At 56.3% G+C, this 22,858-nt stretch overlaps 1 protein-coding gene and 1 long non-coding RNA gene across 3 annotated transcripts in view; one reads left to right on the forward strand and one right to left on the reverse strand.

Moving 5' to 3' along the window:
• The window catches only part of CELSR1 (cadherin EGF LAG seven-pass G-type receptor 1), a 131,387-nt gene that overhangs the window by 24,853 nt on the left and 83,676 nt on the right, over positions 1-22,858 (forward strand). The window lies entirely within an intron of this gene.
• LOC127538961 (uncharacterized) lies at positions 11,645-16,765 on the reverse strand. Its single transcript, XR_007947790.1, has 2 exons — positions 14,830-16,765; positions 11,645-12,249 (listed from the first exon to the last, which is right to left on the reverse strand). It is a non-coding gene; the product is annotated as an uncharacterized LOC127538961 (long non-coding RNA).

A 22,858-nucleotide genomic window follows, 5' to 3' on the forward strand; every position in this document is an offset into this window, starting at 1 on the left:
CTGAGAACCAGGAAACTGTCTTCTTAATGCTACTGGCAGGAGAATGCTGGCTTTCCAGGGGCCAAGGCTATAATTTATTTTGGGGCTCAGGGGATCTGACACCTTTGTTGACTCAAGACTGACTCACCTGAGCGGAGCTTTGGCTAAAGTAGTCTGGCACCGAGATCAGAAATTAGGGATCGGCCACCGTCCTGACACAGAACAAAATAACTCGCGCACAATAAAAACAAAGGCAAGGAGAGAGGACGGGAGAAAAAGACAGGAGGGGAGGCGGAGGAGAAGGGGAGGAGGAGCACGCGGTTTTAAACGGACAGACTGGAGAGCAGGAATCTGGCTCAGAAGCAAGGGCGATGGGGAGGAGCGTCCACCTGGCAGAACGGGGTCAGAGAGGGCCAGGATGAGATGAGCTGCTGAGGGAGCCACAGTCAAAACCAGAAGGCTTTTTTCCCCCCAAGAGTTTGGAGCAAGGATGAGAAAGGGAGCTCCTGCCCATGGCTTGGGGGCAGATGGTGTCATGTTAAGGGATGAAAGGGGCAGAGGAGGGTGACTCAGCCCCTGTGTTGTTCTTATGTGGGAATTGGGGAGGAAGCAGGGCAGAGAAGCAGCATCCACCTCACTGTGGACAAGGGGATCATGAGGTTGAAAGCCAGAGCGCTCCCCCTCTCCGTCAGCTACTTCTTCTCTAGAAGCAGATGGGGATACAGAGGGGAAACGGCTTATCCAAGGTCACACGGGCAGCCCCTCGTGTTCAGATCCAGCTGAGCCAGGTGCCAGAGCCCTCCCACTGAGACTCAAATTCCACTCCAGGGACCCTGACAGACCGTGCAGCTGGCAGTGGGGATCCCCAGCATGAGTCTCGAAGGAATCACACCAGCACTGGGGCAGACAGGGACGGCCTGATGTCCAAAAAAGGGAAGGTCAGTTGCTGGTAACCAAAGGGCTCATTCAGCTTGAGTCACTCTGGCCAAATGCTGGGATGGAGTGTGTTGGGGGCTTGTAGAAAAGAGGAGCCAGCGGAGGCTCACCATGTATCCGTCAGGCCAGAATCTTAGCGCACTTTTCTCCCCGTGATGCACTCACCAGTCTGGATTGTGGAAGGAGCCTCCTGTCTAAGAGGCAACGTGGTGCCCGGAGAGAGTGCCAGACAGCTCAGAAAGTCTCTGGAGTGCCGAGTTCAAATCCATCCCTTGAGTCTTAGGAACTGAGTCATGGTCAAAAGCTCACTCACAGAACCACCATTTGATTTTCAGAGTGCTCTAGTACAGCTCCAGACTGTCCTCCCATGCACACTCCTGAAGGCCTAATTATCTGCAGTTGTCTGTACTTCTAGTCCTGTTTCTCTGCTTCTACTTTAAGTAACCATTTTAAAGAAGAATACGAGTTCAGAACTTGGAGGGATCTTAGACCCCAGAACGTCGGCACTGAAACAGAGCAGAGAACTTGGGAGTCAGAACTGGATAGAACGTGGAATGTCAGAGCAGGGAAGGTCCATCTCAACCAATCTCCTCACAGTTTATTGATGAGGAACGTACAGACTGTATTCCTTTTTTTTTTTTTTAATAACTTTTTATTGATAAAACCCATGCCAGGGTAATTTTTTTTTTACAGCATTATCCCTTGCATTCACTTCTGTTCCAATTTTTCCTCTCCCTCCCTCCACCCTCTCCCTAGATGGCAAGCAGTCCTTTACATTTTGAATAGGTTACAGTATATCCTAGATACAATATATGTTTGCAGAACCGAACAGTTCTTTTGTTGCACAGGGAGAATTGGATTCACAAGGTAGAAATAACCCAGGAAGAAAGACAAAAATGGAAGCAGTTTATATTCATTTCCCAGTGTTCTTTCTTTGGGTGTAGCTGCTTCTGTCCATCCTTGATCAATTGAAACTGAATTAGCTCTCTTTATCGAAGAGATCCACTTCCATCAGAATACATCCTCAAACAGTATCGTTGTTGAGGTATATAATGAACTCCTGGTTCTGCTCGTTTCACTTAGCATCAGTTCATGTAAGTCTCTCCAGTCCTCTCTGTCTTCATCCTGCTGCAGACTGTATTCCTTAAGGAAAAAGGAATCCGAGTATTTGGGCCGGTCAGAGGGCCCAGTCTGGAGCCATCAGTAGGAAGATCCTGGGTGGGGCAGGTCCCAGTTCCTGATGAACACTTTAGGGCCTATACCTGGAGCTTGTCTGCAGAAGCCCCAAACCTGTTTTAGAAGGGACACGGCCCTGATGGAGGCTCGTTCCTTCCCGTGGAGGCTGTGCCATTGTATAATGGGTGGGTAGCTGTGGGAGCCCCAGTAGCATTTTTTTGTGGGGAACCAACTATTAACTGAGACTCAGTACCTTTTACCACCCATGGTCTGGGAGAACAAAGAATCGTGGTCTTGTCCAGCTCCAGCCGGCGGACGGTCAGCAGCACTGATGTTTTATAGCTCAGGCTCCAGCTTTGAAATGAAAATAAAAGTCTGCAGGGAAGGCAGGAGACAGGAGGAGGAAGGTGGGCTCTTTGCCCCCTGCCTACAGTGAAAGTACCCATCTCTCCAGAGTTGGGGGCTGCATCCCGGATCACACTCACTTGCTATTTGCTTGGCTTTCATGGAATTCCACTGATTGGGTTGCTGTGGGTCTGGAGATTTCCTGGCTTTTGACCTTTGATACCTCAGGGGGTCAGATGGTAGAAGGGATTACAGAGAGAGAAAAGAAATCCATGCTGAAGTTGGTGCCACCTTACTGGGCACCAACCACAGGGACAGAGTCCTGGGTTTAACTCTGGATATTCAGAAAAGGAAAATAGAATTGTTCCTGCCCATTATGTACAGTGGGTGCTTAATGGACACCCTGCACATTTCAAGAAAAGGCCACATATGCAGAAAGATGAGTTGTCCTAAGTGGCAAGTGCACCGGGTTTAAATCCCATCTCTGATACCCCCGGGTGACCTTGGGCCTCAATTTCCCCTGCCATAAATTAAAGTGGCTACGCTAAAGTGCCTCTGAGCTGATTTCAGCACTCGTCTGTGATCCTGTGGCAAGCGCACCCAGACACGATTCAGTAACTGAGAGGGTGACGGGCAAAGCCGAAGGTCTGAGGTCCAGGGACACTAGGAAACTTCAGGTTACCCTGAAGCACCCAAGGAGCTGGGAAAGGTGGGGAGTGAGGGGAGACTTCAGGGAAGAGGTGGCAGTTTAGAAAAGAAGCGTTTCGGCCCTTCAAGCTCAGGGGCCAGGGAGTGGTGACCAAGTGCTTGCCTGGAGGTTACAGGCTTTACTTGAAGAACTGTGGACAGCCAGATGAGGAAACCGAGGCTCAGGGAGCTGAAGAAAAGCTCCAAATGCCAGGCTGAGATGGGGGGGGGGACTTAATCTACCTTATAAACAGGGGGGAGCCAGGGAGAGGTTTGAGGAGGACTGTGATGCTGGCAGAACTGGCCACATCAGGGAAAGGGATTTGGGGAGATAGGTGGAAGATGGATGGAGACTGGAGGCAGGGGAACTCTGAGGAGGCTTTTGTGGCGTCCACATGAAAGGTGATGAGTGCCCGGAGTTACGGCGGCGGCCATGGAATGTACAGGATGTAGCTTTCATCTGGAAGGGCATCGGGGTCACCTGGTTCTAACCAGTGCTGAGCAGCCAGCCCACCTGGCATCTGTTCTCAGCCCAGAGGCTCTCTTCCTTGTCCAGCACTGGCTGCACGGGAGACAGAAGTGAGAACTGCTAGGAGGAGGGGTCCATGGACAAGTATTGGATGAGGGAGTGATGAAATGGGGGCACCCAGACTGGGTGATGGTGCTGATTTTGTCCCAGAGCCATCAGAGACTGGACAGTAGAATGTAGGCGATTCCATCTTGGGCTCTGCCACACTCAGCCCTTGGCAGTGCCCGGTACAAGGTGGGCTTGTAAATGCCCACTAAATTGAGATAGGAAGAGGCTGAAATCCAGCTTCTGAATCTCTAAGACAAATGTGAGGATCCTTCCTGGTCCGTGAGCAGTACAGTAATCTGGGAGTTAGCGTGGGACAGTGAAAGACTCCTAGACATGGGGCAGGTCTGGGCTGTGTGACTGACTGCTCCGGACCTGGGCTTCCTTCTGTCCAAAGGGAAAGCTGAGAGATCTCACTCCGTGGCCTTGATGCCCCTTTGAAGGTACGGGTGGGGGGTCTGCCAACACACCTCGTTTGCCCTCATCCCAGCACCAGTGACGCCGACAGATCCGGCTTTCCTTGGCTGGCCTGGGTTCTGGAGGCGGCTCTGAAGCCACTTTGCTCCTGGGCTGGGTCTTGTAGTTGAGAGCCAGGCTGCAGCCTTCCAGGAACAGAACTTGTGATTTATGGCACTGGGTGGAAAGCTCATGTTGACTCAGTCCAGCAGATCCCTTATCAGGCGGCTGCCACCTCCTGGGAAAAGATCATTGGCAAGAGAGGCTGGGCAGGGCCGGGCCAATATTTGGCCAGTTCTGCCCGGAAGGCCTTGGAAACCCCTTCCAGGGAATTTTTCTGCCTTTCCTTTGAAAATCGACCAAAGAATGGATGGGATGTTCCACCCAGGCCCGCTGCAGCCGGGCCTGCTGTCCAGGCTACTGAATCAGAGTCTGAAGGGATCTCATGCTTTTACCCTGAGTTTTGGAAGCAAAACACATTCAAGGAATAGTGTCTCATCACTGACAGAAAACGATCTCAGCTTCCAATATAGCCAGAAGCCTCCAGATTTCTGATCTCCCCTTCTCTGGATCTCAGGCCGCTCATCTCTTGGAACCCCAGAGCCCTCCATGATAGCCCACCTGCTGGGCACCCTGGTAGAACAAAACACCTCTTCTCTGGGGCCTTGTCCTGAAGGGACCGGGAGAAAATAGGCCACACCTGCTGATAAATGCCCAGCCTGGGCTAGAAGCAGGGGTCCCCTCGGGTAAGCTAAGCTGGCTCACAGAATGATCTCAACAGGCCATGAAGTCCATCCCTCTGGATGTACTGCCAAAGCCTGGAATATACAGTCTTCCACAGCCTCTGTCCTCAGCTCATTATTACTTCCTTCCCTTCTTCTCTTCTCTCTCCCCTTTTCCCTCTCTTCTTCCTTCCCTTTTACTTTCTCTCTTCCTCTCCTTCTCTCCTTTCATTTTTTCCTTCCTTCCCTCATTCCTTTCCTCCCTCCCTTTCTTCCTTCTTTCCTTTCTCCTTTCATACTTTCCTTCTCTCCTTTCCTTTCTTCCTCCCTTTTTCCTTTCATCTCTCTTCCCTTTTGTCTCCAGCTAGAAGTGCAGATGAGCAGTTGTTTATATCATCACCTCTTTTTAGACAGAAGATGACGATAGACCAGGAGGGAAAGGGGCTAGCAGACCCTAGCAGCGGACTCTCCGTGGGCCTCAGAGCCGGGCTCGGGTCAGTGGCTGTCAGCGAGCTTCTGAGGAAGGAGGCTCAGGCATGGCCCGCTAGCCCAAAGTTTTCTCTTTGGAGTCAGTTCTTCAGTTCTGGAGTTTACTAGCCAGCGAGCTGTGTTGCGCCAACTTGGTCCATTGGTTAGTGGGGGCAATTGGTGGACTTCTTGGGCCTGTCCAGAATCAAGTGTGCTTTGTGGTCTGAATGAGGGCTGCTCCTGCTCCCCATGATGGGGGCCGATTTTGCTTTGTCCTGAGACATGAAAGCACCGAGCCGACACCGGCGTTCCCCACTCAGTGCAGGGCCGGGTTTGTGAAGACCAACTGAGACGGTCCCTGCCCTGCCCTCAGGAAGCTTCCTCTCTGTCCAGCTCTGGTTCATCATTCACATCTGCTCATTGTTTTAAAAAGGTTCTGTGTTCTCAGCAGAAAACTCAGGGGGGCTGTCCCCCGGGCCAACTGAAAGGGACTGAAGTCCCCAGGGTCACCTCTCTCTGTGGTGATGACAGCTGGAGGATCTGTCCTCCAGCCTGAGAACCTTCCTTAAGGAAGGATGGAGCAGGTCCTGGGGGTAGGGGGTCCTTGTGTACCCCTCATCCCAGCATGCCCCTCATTCTAGTACAGCCTGTCCTTGGAGGGGTATGAGTCAGCATGGCCCTTTGGAGCTGGGGAGAGGAGAGGGTTCTGTTCTTAAGGACCAGGCTTCCTTCCCAGGAGAATGCTGCTGCGTCCCTCTCTCCCACCCATCCCCACACACATTTACTGACTCCTGACCCCACCACACACACTGTCCACACCTGACAGGACCTTTGAAACCTTCCTGGCTCTGGCTTCACAGGAGTTTTCCTCATCTATAAAAGGGCTTCCAGCTCTGCCATCCCCTGTTCTAAGCTCCCTCCCAACTCTGCCATCCCATTCTAAACTCCCTTCCAGGTCTGCCATCCCCTGTTCTAAGCTCCCTCCCAGCTCTGCCATCCCCTGTTCTAAGCTCCCTTCCAGGTCTGCCATCCCCTGTTCTAAGCTCCCTCCCAGCTCTGCCATCCCCTGTTCTAAGCTCCCTTCCAGGTCTGCCATCCCCTGTTCTAAGCTCCCTCCCAGCTCTGCCATCCCCTGTTCTAAGCTCCCTTCCAGGTCTGCCATCCCCTGTTCTAAGCTCCCTTCCAGCTCTGACATCCCCTGTTCTAAGCTCCTTTCCAGCTCTGACATCCCCTGTTCTAAGCTCCTTTCCAGCTCTGACTTGCTCTGTTCTAAGCTCCTTTCCAGCTCTGTTCTAAGCTCCCTTCTAGCTCTGGCTTGCTCTGTTCGAAGCTCCCTCCTAGATCTGCCCTGCCTTGTTCTATGTTCCCCATTTCCCATTCTCTCCCGGGGCTGATGGTCTCCATTCTGAGTTATTGGCCAGCTGCCCCTGCTGTGTGGATGTCAGCACCAGGAACAGTGGGCTTGGTGGCCTGAGCCCCTTGGCAGTCTCTCCCCCTGAGGAATGGGCCACTCCTCTTTATATCAACAATGAAATTGGAAGCTGGCCCAGCGACACTGGCTGTGCACACACCTGGAGGTGGGTGCTCTCGGCCACGTCAAGGCAAACCTTGGCCGGGCTTCCTTGACCCTGACAGGGTCGAGGCTCCCGTTTGGTCTGATTGGGACAAGTGCAAGGCGGAGAGCAGTCGGAGCTCGTGGCATTATCGGGCAGGTGCCAGGCAACCCTCAGCTCTGCTCCTGTTGGCTCAGGGAGACCCCGAGCTCTCCCTGTGGGTGCACCAGCTGTGGCTGGGCTCCCTTCACCACGGGATCCTAGCCAGTTTCCAGCGTCCACCTGGGAGGGCTAGCCCCACTGACTGCTTCCCTGTCCCAAACCCAGGTGGAGGACAAGGAACTCTGGATCTCAGCCTTTACTGTCCTCCTAACAATGTTGGAAAACTCACCTGTCCCAGAGCCTGGCTCTCCCAACACCTCTGTACCTCAAGCCTGTCCTTCCATCACGGGCTACCCCTCTCCACTGAAAGGGATCACTATCCCTCTTTCCTTTATGGTGTTGTTGAGTCTTTTTAATCACATCCAAGTCTTCTTAACCACATTTGGGGCCTTCTTGGAAGTGATACTGGCGTGGTTGGCCATTTCCTTCTCCAGCTCATTTTACAGATGGGGAAACTGAAGCAAGTCACTTTGCCTAGAATCCCACAGCTAGGAAGTATCTGAGACCAGGAAGATGAGTCCTCTTGATTCTAGACCCAGCGTTCTGTCCACTGCCTATAGCCAGCTTTTTCCCTGCTGCTTTCTTACAGTTGGAAAAACTGAGGCCCAGAGAGGGAAGAAAATGGCAGTTGGGCTTGGAGCTGAGGCTTCTATTCCAAATTCCACCCTCCGTACTGCCTCCCTTTCCCACCTGGTAGCAGCTGGGAGCCGCTGAAGGCTTTTGAGCAGGGCAGTGATGAGGTCAGACCTCCACTGCATCATCATCATCCTACCAGCAAGTCTGAAAACGTTTGGCTGTTACGGTTGTTCCCATAAGGCAGGCGGAGAGAAGCACGTTTATGGGACAGGGATCGGGTACAATGTCTCAAATATTTATAGTGGAAACACCACTGGGGTTACTTTGTTAGTTGCGCCCACGCGGAGTCTGGCAAAGTGGCCCTGAGGGTCTGACTGGAAGGTTGTGGGAAGGTGAGCCGTAGGACCCCAGCCTTAATTGGGGATATTCCTCCCCGGGCTATTTCTGGGCTCTTGAATGGGTAATCCCTTAAGCCCCAGGCCTGAATGAAAAGTGAAACACCTTTGTAGGTTCCTAATTTGATGTAGCTTTTACTGATTGGCAATTAGCTTAATGAGGCCCCAAAGTATACAGAAAATGGAGATTGCAGGAGGGGGAGTCTGCAAGCTGCTAGGAGCCCGTCCTTGGAAACTGCTGCCAGACAGCAGTGTGATCTTGGCCAAGTCCCCTCCCTTCTCGGGACAGGCAGTCTGGAGCCAGCTTGGAAAGGGTTTTCCAGGTGATGCAAAGAAGCCAGACGGGGACAATGGGGAGCCCCTGGCAGGTTCCTCCTCTGGGGATGGTGAGGGGGGACTGTGCCCTTGCAGCAGCCTTCCACGGAGAGACTAGGGGGTGAGCTGGGCACTGAAGGTGAAGGAGGCCGGAGTGAGGGCAGGAGGCAGAGGAGTGGAGGCAGGGGTGGCCCACAGTTCATGTCATGTTGGGAGTGGGGAGGCCTGTTCTGAAGGGCCAGAATACACAGATGAGGCAGGACCAAGTCCAGCCTTGCCCTCCCATAGGAAAAGAAACTTCTTGGTGCTTTCAGCTGCCCAGATGAACTCCTTCATGAGGTAGCGAGTTTCTTGCCCCCGAAGGTCTTCAAACAGGGACCAGGGGACCGCTTATCAAGGCTCTCGTTAAAGGGATCAGGGTTGGTCTAAGTGACCTTGGAGGTCACTTCCAGCTCCAGCTTTCTCTGAGGCTATGAGCTCATTCCATCCCTGGAGGAGAGAGCCCTGGCAATGTGAGGAGCCACGTTCCTGCAGAGAGGGAACCTGGGCCAACGTGGGGCCTTCTCTCTCATTGCAGGTTTTTCCTTGAAAAGTGGGAAGGGACATCCCTTGAGCCGCCCCCCCCACTTCCTTTCCAGTGACTGGTCCTATGAAACCACGGACGTTCCTGGGGCTGGGTGGGTGTCCAGGAGCCAAGGGTGGGGGAGCTCTCCTAAAGAGGAACACGCTGCCTAGGGAAGGCTAGATTCCTTTTCTGGCAGAATTAGAACCCAGGCCTTGTAGTTGGATTACCAACCTGGGAGCCCTACTTCAATCAAGAATTCTCTGACCATAATACAGTTGGGAAAGTTGGGGCTTGGGGTCAGAGACTTAAGTCCAAGTCCCATCACCAGCAAGTTCAAGTATGTGAGTTTGAGCTAGTCTCTGTAAAATGGGGAGAATAAACATCTACACACTGAGCCCTCCCCAAAGGGGCTCTTGTGAGGACGCGCTTTGTCGATTTTTATTGGCTCCAGAAATGAGATAGGAGAGCTGGGAAGGAGTCTCAGGACCTCCCCCCTTTTCTTGTTCCCACAGAGCCCTGAGATTTCTCGGCAGTACCCATGTATCGTCCGACATGAGACCTTACTCATCTCCCAGTTGTCTCTCTCCCTCCTTCCCTACCTGTCACTCTACCACCAGAAGGTCGTCTCTTCAAGGGCAGGGGCTGGCCCCTTTTCCTTGGTATCCCGTATTCTAATCCTAGTCACAGAGCAGGAGGCCTGTGAATGCGACTAAATCCTTGGTTCTAGAAGTATTTCTCTATGGGGCTGGGAGGCTGAACCCGGTGCCCTCTTGCAGACTCTGCAATTTCCTGAGCTATTATTGTGGGTCTGAATGGAGGCTGAGGGTGGGCAGGGGCCTGACTCTCACCCCAGCTGGGTAAATGTTTGATGAGCCTGGAGCTGAGTTGCCTACCCCCGGGGAGCCGGCTGGATAGGGCAGACGTTCACTTGGTTAATAGTTACAAACATGGCTCTATCATGGGAAAGTAGTCCCTCCCCGCCCAACCTAGTGGTCATTAAACAGCAAAGCCACCCCCGTTCCCAAAGGACATTGCTTCTGTTTCTGATTAATAGAAGAATTGGGAGTGGGACTCATTTGGCCATTCATTATCCCAGGTAGAAAGAAGGGCCCTTCCTTCAGTGGGGCTGGGTGTAAGCAGAGTAATTGCTTACTTTGGAAGAATTAAATTACTGGTAGGAAATTTTCATTGGCCTATAAAACCCTGCCCCCATTCTGGGCTGCTGGGCCTGACTGTGGTGGGAACATTTTCTTAATTGTCCATCCCGGGCATGGACTTCTCCCTTCCTCCTCCTCGAGCCCCTAAAAGGGCCCTTGGGGAGGAACAACAGTGGTGATAAATAGCTGTCTTCCAAGGCAGGTTTGAGGAGTTTATAGAATCTGGGTTCTAGAGTGAGAAGGGGAGCTTGGGAGACATCCCATCCAAGCCCCTTAGAGAATTTCCCCCTCTGTGGGATGTGATAGCTTCGAGGTCCCCGCCTGGGTCTCTTTTCCGGATGCTAGTTACCCAACAGGACCTGCGCTCGGGCCTGGATGTCACTTGCCTTTCTCTCCTCTCCTTAATGGTGAGGATGCAAGGAGCTTCTCATTTGTCTTAAAGGTGAGGAATGCTTGTGTTTGATCTGTGCCGGTGCCATGAGAAGCCGTTGGTCGTTCCTCTGGCCTTCCTCCGGCCGCCCCACACACCTGCCAGGCAGGCCGATGGTTATGGATTTGGACTTCAGGGCGTTATCCGAAGGATGGGCCAGGTTACTGTCTGGGATCCTTCTAAAGATGGACAAGCTCCTAATTAGGAGCGAGCTGAGCTTAAGCCAGCTGTGATCTCCGCTAAGCCAAGGCTTGATTGCAGCTTTCTGGGCTCCCCCTTTCCTCGAAGACGCCCATCCAGTACTCCTCACATCCCTGCTATCCCCTAATCACTTAATAACAGGATAGTCGTTATTAGACAAAGCTTCTGTCTGAGCCCTTCATTACCTTAGAAAGACCCTAATACGATTTGGGGATCTGTGCCCTCAGAGCTGGGAGAAGAGGGGGAGGGAGCCTGGGGAGAAGGTGGGCTCACCTGAGCCCAGGGCAGGATTCTCGGTCCTGCTCTGGATTCTCCGGGGATCTGGCTTCGTGCCTGGCACATGGCAGCCGAGAAGCTCTGGCCTTGCCCTGTGGGCTCCAAAGCAATTCCAGAACTGGGGCTCTGCCTCTCATTTAGCTTTCTGTACTTTAAAATCCTCGATTCCCATCGCGAAATCTTAAGTTTGACTCCCCGTCACTTATAATGACCCTGGCCAAGTGACCTGACATCTCAGAGCCCCCAGACAACCTTTTCTGAGCTTATCAAGTCGCAGAGGTGGTGGCCCAGTGAGTAGAGTGCTAGACTCGAAGTCAGGAAAATCTGTATTCAAATGTTACAAACGAATGACTCTGGTCACTCAGACTCAGTTTCCCCATCTGTAAAATGGTGATGAGATCACTAGCCTCCCAGATTCTTATAAAGATACGAGGAAATTGATCCTTCTTAGGCAGCAAGATAACTTGTGCTGTATACATATATTGTATTTAACATATTTAATATGTATGGGACTACCTGCCATCTGGGGAAGGGACGGAGGGAAGGAGGGGAAAAGCTGAAACACAAGTTTTTGCAAGGGTCAATGCTGAAAAATTACCCATGCATATGCTTTGTATATAAAAGGCTATAATAATAATTAAAAAAAAAAGATACAAGGAAATGACACAAGTGAGGTACTTTGTAACCTTTAAAATGAAACACAGATTCATATGTTTATGTGAATGTGTATGGGTATATGTATGTTTAGGTTATATAGACATACAAAAAGGCCCATCTTTAGAGGGAGTTTCCATGCTGGGAGTTCCTTCACCAGGATAGAACAAGAGGGGCATCTGAGCTCCTGGTTTCAAGAAAATGTTCCACTCGGAACTAATTCTAAGTCCCAGCCCACCGAGCTCTCCCAACAGCCTCCCTGGCCACGGGATCCTCCCCACAGTGCCTCTCACGGCAGCCCGTTCCTCTGAGGGACACCTCGAGGGACCAGGAACAAGCCCCCTTGTTGGAGGTGACGTCCTGCCCCGGGGAAATTTGTTGGAGTAAAAGTCCCTGGGTTTTGGTCTGTGCTGAGTGGCCAACCAGGGCAGACAGGAAGAAGGCCTTTGTAAGGAAGGAAAAGGTGTCAGAGGCCAGCAGGACCCTCCCTGCTCCACTAGGGCACACTTGCCTTCCTTTCCCAGCCCTGGGCCTCCACAGAGGCTTTCTGGGGTCCCCCTCCTCTGGGCACAGCTCACACGGTGCCTTCCAACGCGTGTCCTCCAGCCCATCTCGGTGTTAGCTGGCAAAGAAAAACGAGGACTGAGCTTCAGTTGGAGTCAGGCTGAGAATTCCTCCCCGAATTAATGGGGAGCCAACAAAGCTTCTTGAGCACATGAGAGGCTCTGGCTGAAAGAGCTGGGAGGGGACCTGTCAGACCCGCATTTTACACGTGAGGATTTGCCCAAGGAGACACAAATGAGAGGCAGGATTTAAACCTGGTTTCTTGATTCCTTTCTATTGAACTATGTCCAACTGCCTCATTACTGTGTAGGAGGGGGAAACTGAGACCCTGAAAAGGGGAGAGGCTTCTCTGAGGTCAGGAGGAGGAGGGAGTCCAGAGCCCCTTCTTCCCTCCTCTCCCCCCAGGTCGTCCTTAAGTTGGTCATCAAACCTCGAGACCTTCGGCTCCTGGCTTCTTGGCTCTCATTGGTCAAAGTGAGGTGCCAGAGCTGGCCTTCCTGCCTGGACATCCCCTGGCGTTTGGCAGGAGGGGGGAGAGGAGGTTTGTGGTGAAATCTTTAATCCAAGAAGGGCATCCCTGGGTGCCTGGCGGGGAGAAGTACAGCCCCTTACTTCCCAGGGATAGAATCCAGGTTTGCTGCTAACCTGAGATCCTGGACAAACCCCTCTCCAGCCTCAGTTTCCCTTTTGGTTGGATCTGGGATCCTATGATCCAAGTTCCAAGTCATTTCTCCTTCCCGGACTTTGGGTGTTTGGTCTGAGTTGGGTTTCCAAGGTCCTCCCAGCCACAAATCCTTAGACCCCGAGAGGGCATAGAGTGCTCTGGGAGCTGCCTGGCAAGGTCACACTGAGGCAGCAGCCATAAGGGCCTGTGGGCTTACTGGGAGACATGACTTGGCCTTTTCTGAACCCCAAACTGGGTAAATACCCCGGAGCTTATCTGGCCCGACCTGGATCTGACGGGGATCTCCTGGGTATCCTCCCCAGCCAGCGGCTTGCCTCCACTAGTGAAGAGCTCACCGCTTCTGGAGGCCGACTCTCGGCTCTCATCAGGACATTCTCCCCCGTACCCCCGCACGGGCTCTCGCTGACTCCCCGCTCTGCTCTGGTCTGCCTCTGGAGCCCAGCAGCGGGAGGCTGGATGTCCAGGGCCCTGATTCCCGCCCCCAGCATTCCCACTGGCTTGCCACAATTCCCGGACGGCCTGAGTATTGCAGACCTCAGACCTTTGGAGTGATTTAGGTCCCACCTCTGACTTGGGAGTTTGAGTGCCCTTTCTCTGATTGCCACCGAGAAGCAGGAGAGCTTCTCTCCTGGTCCTTAGCCTGGAAACCGGGTGCCCACCATGCCTTTGTTTGGGCCTCTCTCCAAAGGGAGCCCCAGCGCCTAATTCTCGGGGGAGGAGGCAGCTGGCTTCCCTTGGGGCTACGGGACATTCCCTCCGTCTGCTTAATATCGGCTTTGTTGGGACAAATTCCTGCTTAGCCAGCCCAGATTCCTGGCTGGAGAAGCAGCTCCCCGGCTCCTGCCAAGGCTAACAGCTATTTTTGTCTCTGGAGATATGTCGTGTAGCAGGACTTGGGTGAAGACTTAGGCCAAGGTGGAGGCGGCCCAGCCAGGCGCCCCTGGTGGCTGGGAGGGCAGAGTTGGGGCGAGTCGCACGTTTAGTATTTGTATTTGTCCGTGGTTGGCAACGATCTCTCTCCCGCCCGAAGCTGGCCCAGGCCTTCTCCAACGCTAGTGCGCCCTCCGCCTTGCTCCTGACCTTTCCAAAGCACCCCTCCTGCTCAGCAGCCTTCAGTGGCTCCCCGCTGCCTCCAACGGCCTCTGGGACCCGGTGATGTAGGCCTGCTTCCCAGGCTCATTGCCCATTCTCTCCTCTCCGGGCTCCAGGTGCAGGAGTGATCCCGGTGCCGTGGCTCCCCTCCTGCCCAGAACGCTCTCCCTCCTCCCTTCTGTGTCCTTCAAGGCTTGTCTCAGTGGCCACTCCGGCCTGCTCCCAAGTTGCCCCAGGCTTCAGCTCCCTTTCCTCCCAACACAGTGCACTATTTACCTATTTCTCTGGGGTTATCATCTGTGCTCCAGGGCCATCCCTCAGGAGAGGGTCGGATAAGTGGCCCCGGAGGATCCCAGAGCTGGCCCGGGGGGTCAGACTCTCCGAACCCTTCTGGGGCACTTGCGGGGTGCTGCGCCCCTGCTTCCCCTCCCCGCTGCCTCGGCCCCGGTGGGCCCCCCTCTGTCCAACCTGTCGGGGCATGACTTTGGGCTCCGGGCCAGCCCCTCCCTAAACTGCACTTGAACCAGAGCGTGGTTACGACCTGCCCGCCTCTTCCCGGGAGTTCACAGGGAAGGAGCACGGGGAGCAAGGCTGGGGCCGGCGTGGCCAGCCTCCGAAGGCCGAGATTCCCTGCCCCCCCTCCCCCCGGGGCCTCGCCAACCCCGGCACCGCGTCCCTCAGCTCCATCTCTCCTCCCGCAGGGCCGGAAGGTCAGGCAGGTGCTCAGAGCGGGGCGGCCAGCTCGGTAAACGCTCAGCCTCCGTTATGGTCTGTGCGGGGACCGATGGCCGGAGCGGCGCGGAGCCCGAGCTTGCGGAGCTCACCTTCTAATGCGTCAGTTCTACAAGAATTGGGACTTACCGGGCACGGAGACAAAAGGAAAGCGCTTCCGCCCCGGGAGCTTCCGCTGCAGCTGTAGAAAGGAAGGGAAAGCTGGTCTGCCCCCGGGGAGCTTCCGCTCTAGCTGTAGGGACGAAATGAAAGCGCTTCTGCCCCCGGGGAGCTTCCGCTCTAGCTGTAGGGACGAAATGAAAGCGCTTCCGGCCCGTGGGGCTTCCGCTCTAGTTGTAGGGACGAAATGAAAGCGCTTCCGGCCCGTGGGGCTTCCGCTCTAGCTGTAGGGACGAAATGAAAGCGCTTCCGCCCCGGGAGCTTCCGCTGCAGCTGTAGAAAGGAAGGGAAAGCTGGTCTGCCCCCGGGGAGCTTCCGCTCTAGCTGTAGGGATGAAATGAAAGCGCTTCCGGCCCGTGGGGCTTCCGCTCTAGTTGTAGGGACGAAATGAAAGCGCTTCCGGCCCGTGGGGCTTCCGCTCTAGCTGTAGGGACGAAATGAAAGCGCTTCCGGCCCGTGGGGCTTCCGCTCTAGTTGTAGGGACGAAATGAAAGCGCTTCCGGCCCGTGGGGCTTCCGCTCTAGCTATAGGGATGAAATGAAAGAGCTTCCACCCCAGGGAGCTTCCGCTGTAGCTGTAGAAAGGAAGTGAAAGCTGGTCTGCCCTCAGGGAGCTTCCGCTCTAGCTGTAGGGATGAAATGAAAGCGCTTCCGGCCCCGTGGGGCTTCTGCTCTAGCTGTAGAGAGGAAATGAAGCGCTTCCGCCCTGGTGTGGTGGAGCTTCCGCTGTAGAGAGGAAATAAGGCCCTTGCGCCCCCGTGGGGCTTCCGCTCTAGCTGTAGACATAATGTGAATACAGGACATGAAATACAAAGTGAAGTTGGGGATGGGTGGTAAGAAGGGCCCGAGAATAACTATGGACATGTATACATCTATTGTATTGAACATGTACTCGAACACATTTAACACGTGTGGGACTACCTGCCATCTTGGGGGGGGGGGGAAGGAGGGGAAAAGTTGGTGCGGAAGGTTTTGCAGTTGTCAGTGCTGAAAAATTACCCACGCGAATGTCTTGTAAATAAGAAGCTACAATTAATAAGCAGGGCCCGGCTCCGGTCACCCAGGAAGTAAGGAAGGGACCCCGCTGGGTCCCCATTCAGGCGCTCCCAGAGCCTGGGCTCCCTCCGCCGCCCGGCGCTGTCTCTCCCGGGAGATCAGGCGGGAAAGGTGGGCTTGTCGGGCCGAGGCTCTCAGGGCCGTGCCGTGGGGAGGGATGCGGTGCCGTGGGGAGGGATGCGGTGCCGTGGGGAGGGATGCGGTGCCGTGGGGAGGATGCGGTGCCGTGCGGAGGGATGCGGTGCCGTGGGGAGGATGCGGTGCCGTGGGGAGGATGCGGTGCCGTGGGGAGGATGCGGTGCCGTGGGGAGGGATGCGGTGCCGTGGGGAGGATGCGGTGCCGTGGGGAGGGATGCGGTGCCGTGGGGAGGGATGCGGTGCCGTGGGGAGGATGCGGTGCCGTGGGGAGGATGCGGTGCCGTGGGGAGGGATGCGGTGCCGTGGGGAGGGATGCGGTGCCGTGGGGAGGATGCGGTGCCGTGGGGAGGATGCGGTGCCGTGGGGAGGATGCGGTGCCGTGGGGAGGATGCGGTGCCGTGCGGAGGGATGCGGTGCCGTGGGGAGGATGCGGTGCCGTGCGGAGGGATGCGGTGCCGTGGGGAGGGATGCGGTGCCGTGGGGAGGGATGCGGTGCCGTGGGGAGGATGCGGTGCCGTGGGGAGGGATGCGGTGCCGTGGGGAGGATGCGGTGCCGTGGGGAGGGATGCGGTGCCGTGGGGAGGGATGCGGTGCCGTGGGGAGGATGCGGTGCCGTGGGGAGGGATGCGGTGCCGTGGGGAGGGATGCGGTGCCGTGGGGAGGATGCGGTGCCGTGGGGAGGGATGCGGTGCCGTGGGGAGGATGCGGTGCCGTGGGGAGGATGCGGTGCCGTGGAGGATGCGGTGCCGTGGGGAGGGATGCGGTGCCGTGGGGAGATGCGGTGCCGTGGGGCGGATGCGGTGCCGTGGGGAGGGATGCGGTGCCGTGGGGAGGATGCGTGCCGTGGGGAGGGATGCGGTGCCGTGGGGAGGATGCGGTGCCGTGGGGAGGATGCGTGCCGTGGGGAGGATGCGTGCCGTGGGGAGGATGCGGTGCCGTGGGGAGGATGCGGTGCCGTGCGGAGGGATGCGGTGCCGTGGGGAGGATGCGGTGCCGTGGGGAGGGATGCGGTGCCGTGGGGAGGATGCGGTGCCGTGGGGAGGATGCGGTGCCGTGCAAATGGCTTGGATTGAAACCGGGCCGGGCCGCCTCAGTTCCTCCTCCGGAGCCCTCCGGGCTCGGGGGCCGGATGCAGGTCAGCCCGACCGGAGATGGCTGGGGAGGCAGCGGGAGCCGCCCGCCCGGGAGAGGACTGGTGCTTAATAAATGCTCGCCGGGTAAATGGAGGTTCGCAGCGGCAGGATGAGGGGCTCGGGCTTTACCTTAGAGATGAGAGAGAGCTCCTCCAGGCCTCTGACCCGGGGAGGCGGGGCCAGTCTGGCAGCTTGTGCAACGGAGAGGGGCGGGGCTCGGGAGATGAAACCCGAGGCCGATTCCCTGGGCGACAGACAGTGAGGGCTGCGGGAGGCTCAGCCCAGTGTGTGGGGAGGAAGCGGGAGCTGGGACTGGCGGCGGGAGGGGGGAGGGGCAGGTTACTCACCTGAGTGCCGGGAAGGATGGAGGTGTTCCTGCCGGAAAGGGACGCTGGGAGGAGGCATGGATTGGGGGCACAGAGGAGAGGCTCCCTTTTGGACGTGATGAATGGATCTGAGACGCGGCTGGGGCCACGTGGGGCGCTTAGGAGACTCAGACTTACCCACTGTCCCTGCCTGGCTGGCTCCAGCCTGACCTAGCTCAGGGCTGGGGGGACGGTGGCGGGGGAGGGGGGGGTCAGATTTAGAGAAAACCGTTCTGCCCTCTCTCCCCCTCCCCCAGATCCTGCTCGCTCTCCTTCTGGGCCTTTCCATTTTCCAGGGCTCCAGCTTAGAGTCTCTGTCGCGGGTTAGTCAGAACTAATCAGCATTTCAAAGGGCAGTAATAACAAGTGAAAACTTACTCTGGAGCCAATAGCCCAAAGGCACCCCAGGGTGTGACGGCAGCTGCTCACCATCAGATTAACACTTTCCTCCCCAAGGAAAGCCAGCCAGCCTGGCTCTGTCCCGTCCTGGAGCCGGCGGCCTGAGGCACCATGGGAAGAACTTCCCCTCTTAGGAGCCTGATGTCCTCTTGTAGAAAATAAAGGGACGGACCCCCAAGGCGCGCCCCCCCCCTTACCGTTCCCCCCCCCACCCCCTACCCCCCCATCCCCGCGGCTGCAACCTGAGGCTTCTGCTGGCACAGCCCCCAGCCTCTCCAGTCCGAGTTTGTCCCATCTCACTGGATACTTATGTTTATAAGAAGATATTTCCTTATTGTCTCCTCTGGACTGGAAGCACCTGAACTGTGAGACTGTTTTCTGCCTTTCTCTGTATCCTGAGCACGTAGCACAGTGCCTGGCATTTAATGTTTAGTAAATGCTTGTACTTGATTTAATATTCCTTGTTTAATGTTCATCTCACCTCTGACACCCCCTGTTCTAAGCTCCCTCCCAGCCCTGACATCCCCTGTTCTAAGCTCCCTCCCAGCTCTGCCATCCCCTGTTCTAAGCTCCCTCCCAGCTCTGACATCCCCTGTTCTAAGCTCCCTCCCAGCCCTGACATCCCCTGTTCTAAGCCCCCTCCCAGCCCTGACATCCCCTGTTCTAAGCTCCCTCCCAGCCCTGACATCCCCTGTTCTAAGCCCCCTCCCAGCCCTGACATCCCCTGTTCTAAGCCCCCTCCCAGCCCTGACATCCCCTGTTCTAAGCTCCCTCCCAGCCCTGACCTCTCCTGTTCTAAGCCCCCTCCCAGCCCTGACATCCCCTGTTCTAAGCTCCCTCCCAGCCCTGACATCCCCTGTTCTAAGCCCCCTCCCAGCCCTGACATCCCCTGTTCTAAGCTCCCTCCCAGCCCTGACATCCCCTGTTCTAAGCTCCCTCCCAGCCCTGACATCCCCTGTTCTAAGCTCCCTCCCAGCCCTGACATCCCCTGTTCTAAGCCCCCTCCAGCTCCACCATGCCCTGCCTCAGGTCCTTCCCACCCCTGCCATGGTGTAGTCTTTGTGTCTGCAACATCTCTTTCCTTCCCTGTGGGTCCCACCTGCTGCTCCTCCTCCTGCTCCCCTGCCTTTCCCCTCGGTTGGGTTGGAAGGCTTTCTTGTTTCATTTCAAAGGGTTTTCCCCCTCTCTCTGTTCTTAATTTGCGCAGCGAAGATGGGAATGTTTCTGTTTTGCTTTTCGCGCGTGTGTGGCCCTCCACTGATGTTGTTCTCTCCGGGCATCTGGGGGTCCCCAGCCTAGCCCAGTCCCATAGGCGATTTACAAACTAACCCAACTCTGGAATGTTCCGCCTGATCCTGGGACGTCCTCCAGCTCCTCCGGAACCCAGCATGGAGGCAAGGAAAAGGGGCTGGAGAATGACGGCCCCCCCCATCCAGAAGGCTTCCTCTCAGCCTCAGTCTTCTCGTCCATGAAATGGGATCTCACTGGCACAAGCCTCCCCGGGCCATTTGGCAATAAAATAATATAAATGGCAAAACCACTGGGAAAAGCTGAAAAGGCCGTCCAATTGTGATGCACTTTTTTTCCCTTAAAGAATGGTGGCCGTGTGGCTTAGTGGGAGGAGGGCTGAGGGGAGCAGGAAAGCCGGGTCCTGCCTCTGCATCCCGGCTGGGGGGCCCGGAGGCAGGACTCTCCCCAGTCTGCGGGCACTCTACACTGGCACAGCAGCTTCCCTAGTCCCGTGGTTCCTAGAGTACGGGGCCCCGATGGTCACTACTGTTCATTACTGTTGTTACACGGCACGGAGCATGGGAGAGGTGGGAAGAGGCCGCGAGCCTGGGAGCCGGGTCCTCGGCCGGGCTCTTCATCCAGGTCCCACTTTTGTCCGCTTGGGTCCAGAGGAGTGAGTCCGGGGTCAGAGGGGGCTCAGGATCTGGGGGTCGGGGACACTTGTAGGCTGGGGGAGGGATCCCTCTGCTTCAGAGAGCAGGAGCAGGAGCGGATCAGTGAGAAATAGAGGAGGCAGACGATGGGAGAGGCTTCCGGCCAGCCTGGGGGCAGGGAAAGACCTCGATCTTTCACCCAAAGAACTTGGGTTCGGATTCTGGCTCTTCCTGCATGAGCCTGGACAAGTCGCTAAACCTGTTAGTGAGGGGGCTGCATTAAACGAGCTGTCCCAGAGTGGCTACCCCTTGGCTGGGGTGAGTTTCCCATTCCTGAAAGTCTTCTAGCAGAAGTGGGTCCGGATGGCGCAGAGGAGATGCTGCCCCAGGGTGGCTTCTGATTCCTGCCCCCGCCCCGGCCCCCAGCTCTGGAGTCTGTGGCCGCGGGAGGAAGTGGTGACACTGGTTTGTCTGAACTTAATTGGAAGCCTGGACGGGCTCCATCTCCGGCGAACGGCCCTCTGGGGGATGTGGCTCAGAGACAGCAGCTCCGGTGGTCCCAGCTTGGGGCTGGGGGCGGGGAGAAGGGGAGAATGAGTCCCCAGGGGGTCGTGGCAGCGAGGCCTTCCCGGGGGTCCCCGAGTCCCTGCCCCCCCCCCCGGGCAGGTCTCAGTGGTGGCCACTAGGACGAAAAGGAAATGTCCCACAGGGGGAATGTCACAGAGCCTCCACCCGCGTGTGTATATGCACACGCGTGAGTCTGCCCATGTATGTGGGGGGGTCTCGAGAGAGCCAGGATGGCCCCTCCTGTCCAGCATGGTCTGCGTCCGACAAAGACACTGCTCAGGACGGCTGGACGCTCGCTTTACAGAAATGGAAACTGAGGCCAGGGAACTGGTCCGACATACCACCCGGGGCGTAAGCGTCAGGGCTGCCTTCCAGCTTGGTCCTGTGCCAGACCCAGAGTTCGTGGGGCACTTAGCGGGGGAGAAGGGCACTCACTGCATTTTAGGAGCCGAGTTCAAGTTTCTCTCTATGCCCTGGGTGAAGCCCTGGCCCCCCTCTGAGCCTCAGTTTACCCCTCTGGGAGATGAGCCTTTCAGCTCCAATGATCCAAACTCTCCTCGGCCGGGCCCCACCTCCTGGGAGGGACGCTGACGTCCTGGAGCAGGCCCCGGGACCGGGACCGTGAGAATGAGGGGACTGCAGGGAACGGGGTGGGAAGGAAAAGAAAGAGCCTGGGGTGGGGCCGGGATTGCATTCATATGGCAGCGGGATTAGACTTTTTCTGCCTGGCCAGGGGGCAGAGCTGGGCACAATGTGTGAGCATGTGTGTGGGCTGCCCAGCCCCAAACCTTCGGCTCTTTCATTCCGCTTTTCCTCTGGGAAAGCCTCGGACCCTTCTCCCTGAGCTGCGTCGTGGCTGAGGACAGAGGGCAGGGAGGAGAGCCGGCCACTGGGCTTCCCAGCCAGGACTCATCAGACTTCTCCAGACTGGGATGGAGGGTCCGAGGTCCCGGCTTCTCGCCCCCGACTCTGAGATACGGGGACGCTCTCAGCCTTCCCGGGCCCTGAATCCTGGCACCTCTTCGGGGGCTAATTTTACGATCATCTCATTATTTTTAATTAATGTCACGCTCTATTGTGTCCTTTATTTCGGAGCTTTGTATCTTCAGGGCTGAGGCTTTGTTTGGGTTCTCGGGAGAGGGGCTGCGGGTGGGGTGAGTGCCAGCCGGTGGGGCAGCCTTGGCAGTGCCCGGAGGGAGAAGATGGGGTGCTGAATACTAATGACACCCGCGGGCTCCCTGCCCCTCCCTCTGTGCCCACGGAGAAGGATGGACCCCGGCAGCAGCCCTGGCGAGGGAGGGGCCATAACCCTGGGAGATGGGCCCCAAGGTGGGCAGAGGCCGGGCCAGCAGCCCCAGTGCAGGCTGGGAAGGGGAGGGCCGCTGGGGCAAGCTGCTCTGGCCCTTTCTGGCATCCTGCCCATTGGGACTGGCCCTGGAATGCTAATCCCTCTTGGCGCCTCCCTTCCTCCTTGAGCATAAGGGAGCAAGGCTCATCCGGGATTTCCGGCGGAGGTCGGATTCTAGAGCTAGGGCTGCCCTCAGGAAGCTTCCATTCCTCCCAGAGGGAAGCCCACAAAAGTCGATACCAGACAGTCACGAAGCAATTTCAGGGGCCTGGAGACCTCAACAACGGGGAAGACTGGGAAAGACCCCTGGAGGAGGTGGCCCCCAGGCAGTGCTGGGAGGGTGCTGGGCAAGCCACCAACAAGCCCGACTCCCCTCATTTCCCATAAAACCTTGCGCTTTTCTGTACAGTACAATCCCGGCCCAAAGCTGATGACCCCCATTTCCCAGGTGAGAAAGTCGAGGCCCACAAACAGGAAGCACTCACCTGAGGTCCCATAGTTAAGGAATTCTGATTCAGGATTTGAATCCAGGACCGTTCTTGTTTTGGGCACCCTCTACACTAGGGCACCGTCTCCCATCTCTAGTTTTGTTCCTGAGGATTTCTAGAAACCAAGAATACGTGTATGATATTTCATAGTCACTTGTCCTCCCATCATGCACTATTGTTGCTATCAGGAAGGGATGAAAGGGCTGACTTTTGTGTTGTTTAAACAGGAAATCTGTTCTGTGCCCCAAAGCACATGGTTTTCATGACCCCATTGAGCACTTCATTCCCTGTATCTTCTGCAGACTCTTCTGGACCAGGGCTCCTGGAGACTGGCCTCTGGCCTCTGGCCTTGGCTTTCTGTGGGACTCCGGGGAATCTCTTCCCCTTTCAATATGGGGGTCGTTCTCTGTGGCATTGAAGGGCTCTCCCAGCTTGGGCAGGCTGGTTTCCGTCCCACTGGGCCTCCTAGAAGGGAGAACCTAGAAATTAGCCTGACCCAGGATACCTCAGTCCCATCCTTGGTGTCTGAAGGAGCCCCGACAAGGTCCCTTCTGAGTCCACGCCCGCTCCAAGCCCACCCGGAGCTGGGGGAGGGAGAAGGGAGGGGCTCCATGATCCGCCGG

The sequence above is a fragment of the Antechinus flavipes genome, chromosome 5 (genome assembly GCF_016432865.1).
Source record: "Antechinus flavipes isolate AdamAnt ecotype Samford, QLD, Australia chromosome 5, AdamAnt_v2, whole genome shotgun sequence".
NCBI classification, from domain to species: Eukaryota; Metazoa; Chordata; class Mammalia; order Dasyuromorphia; family Dasyuridae; genus Antechinus; species Antechinus flavipes.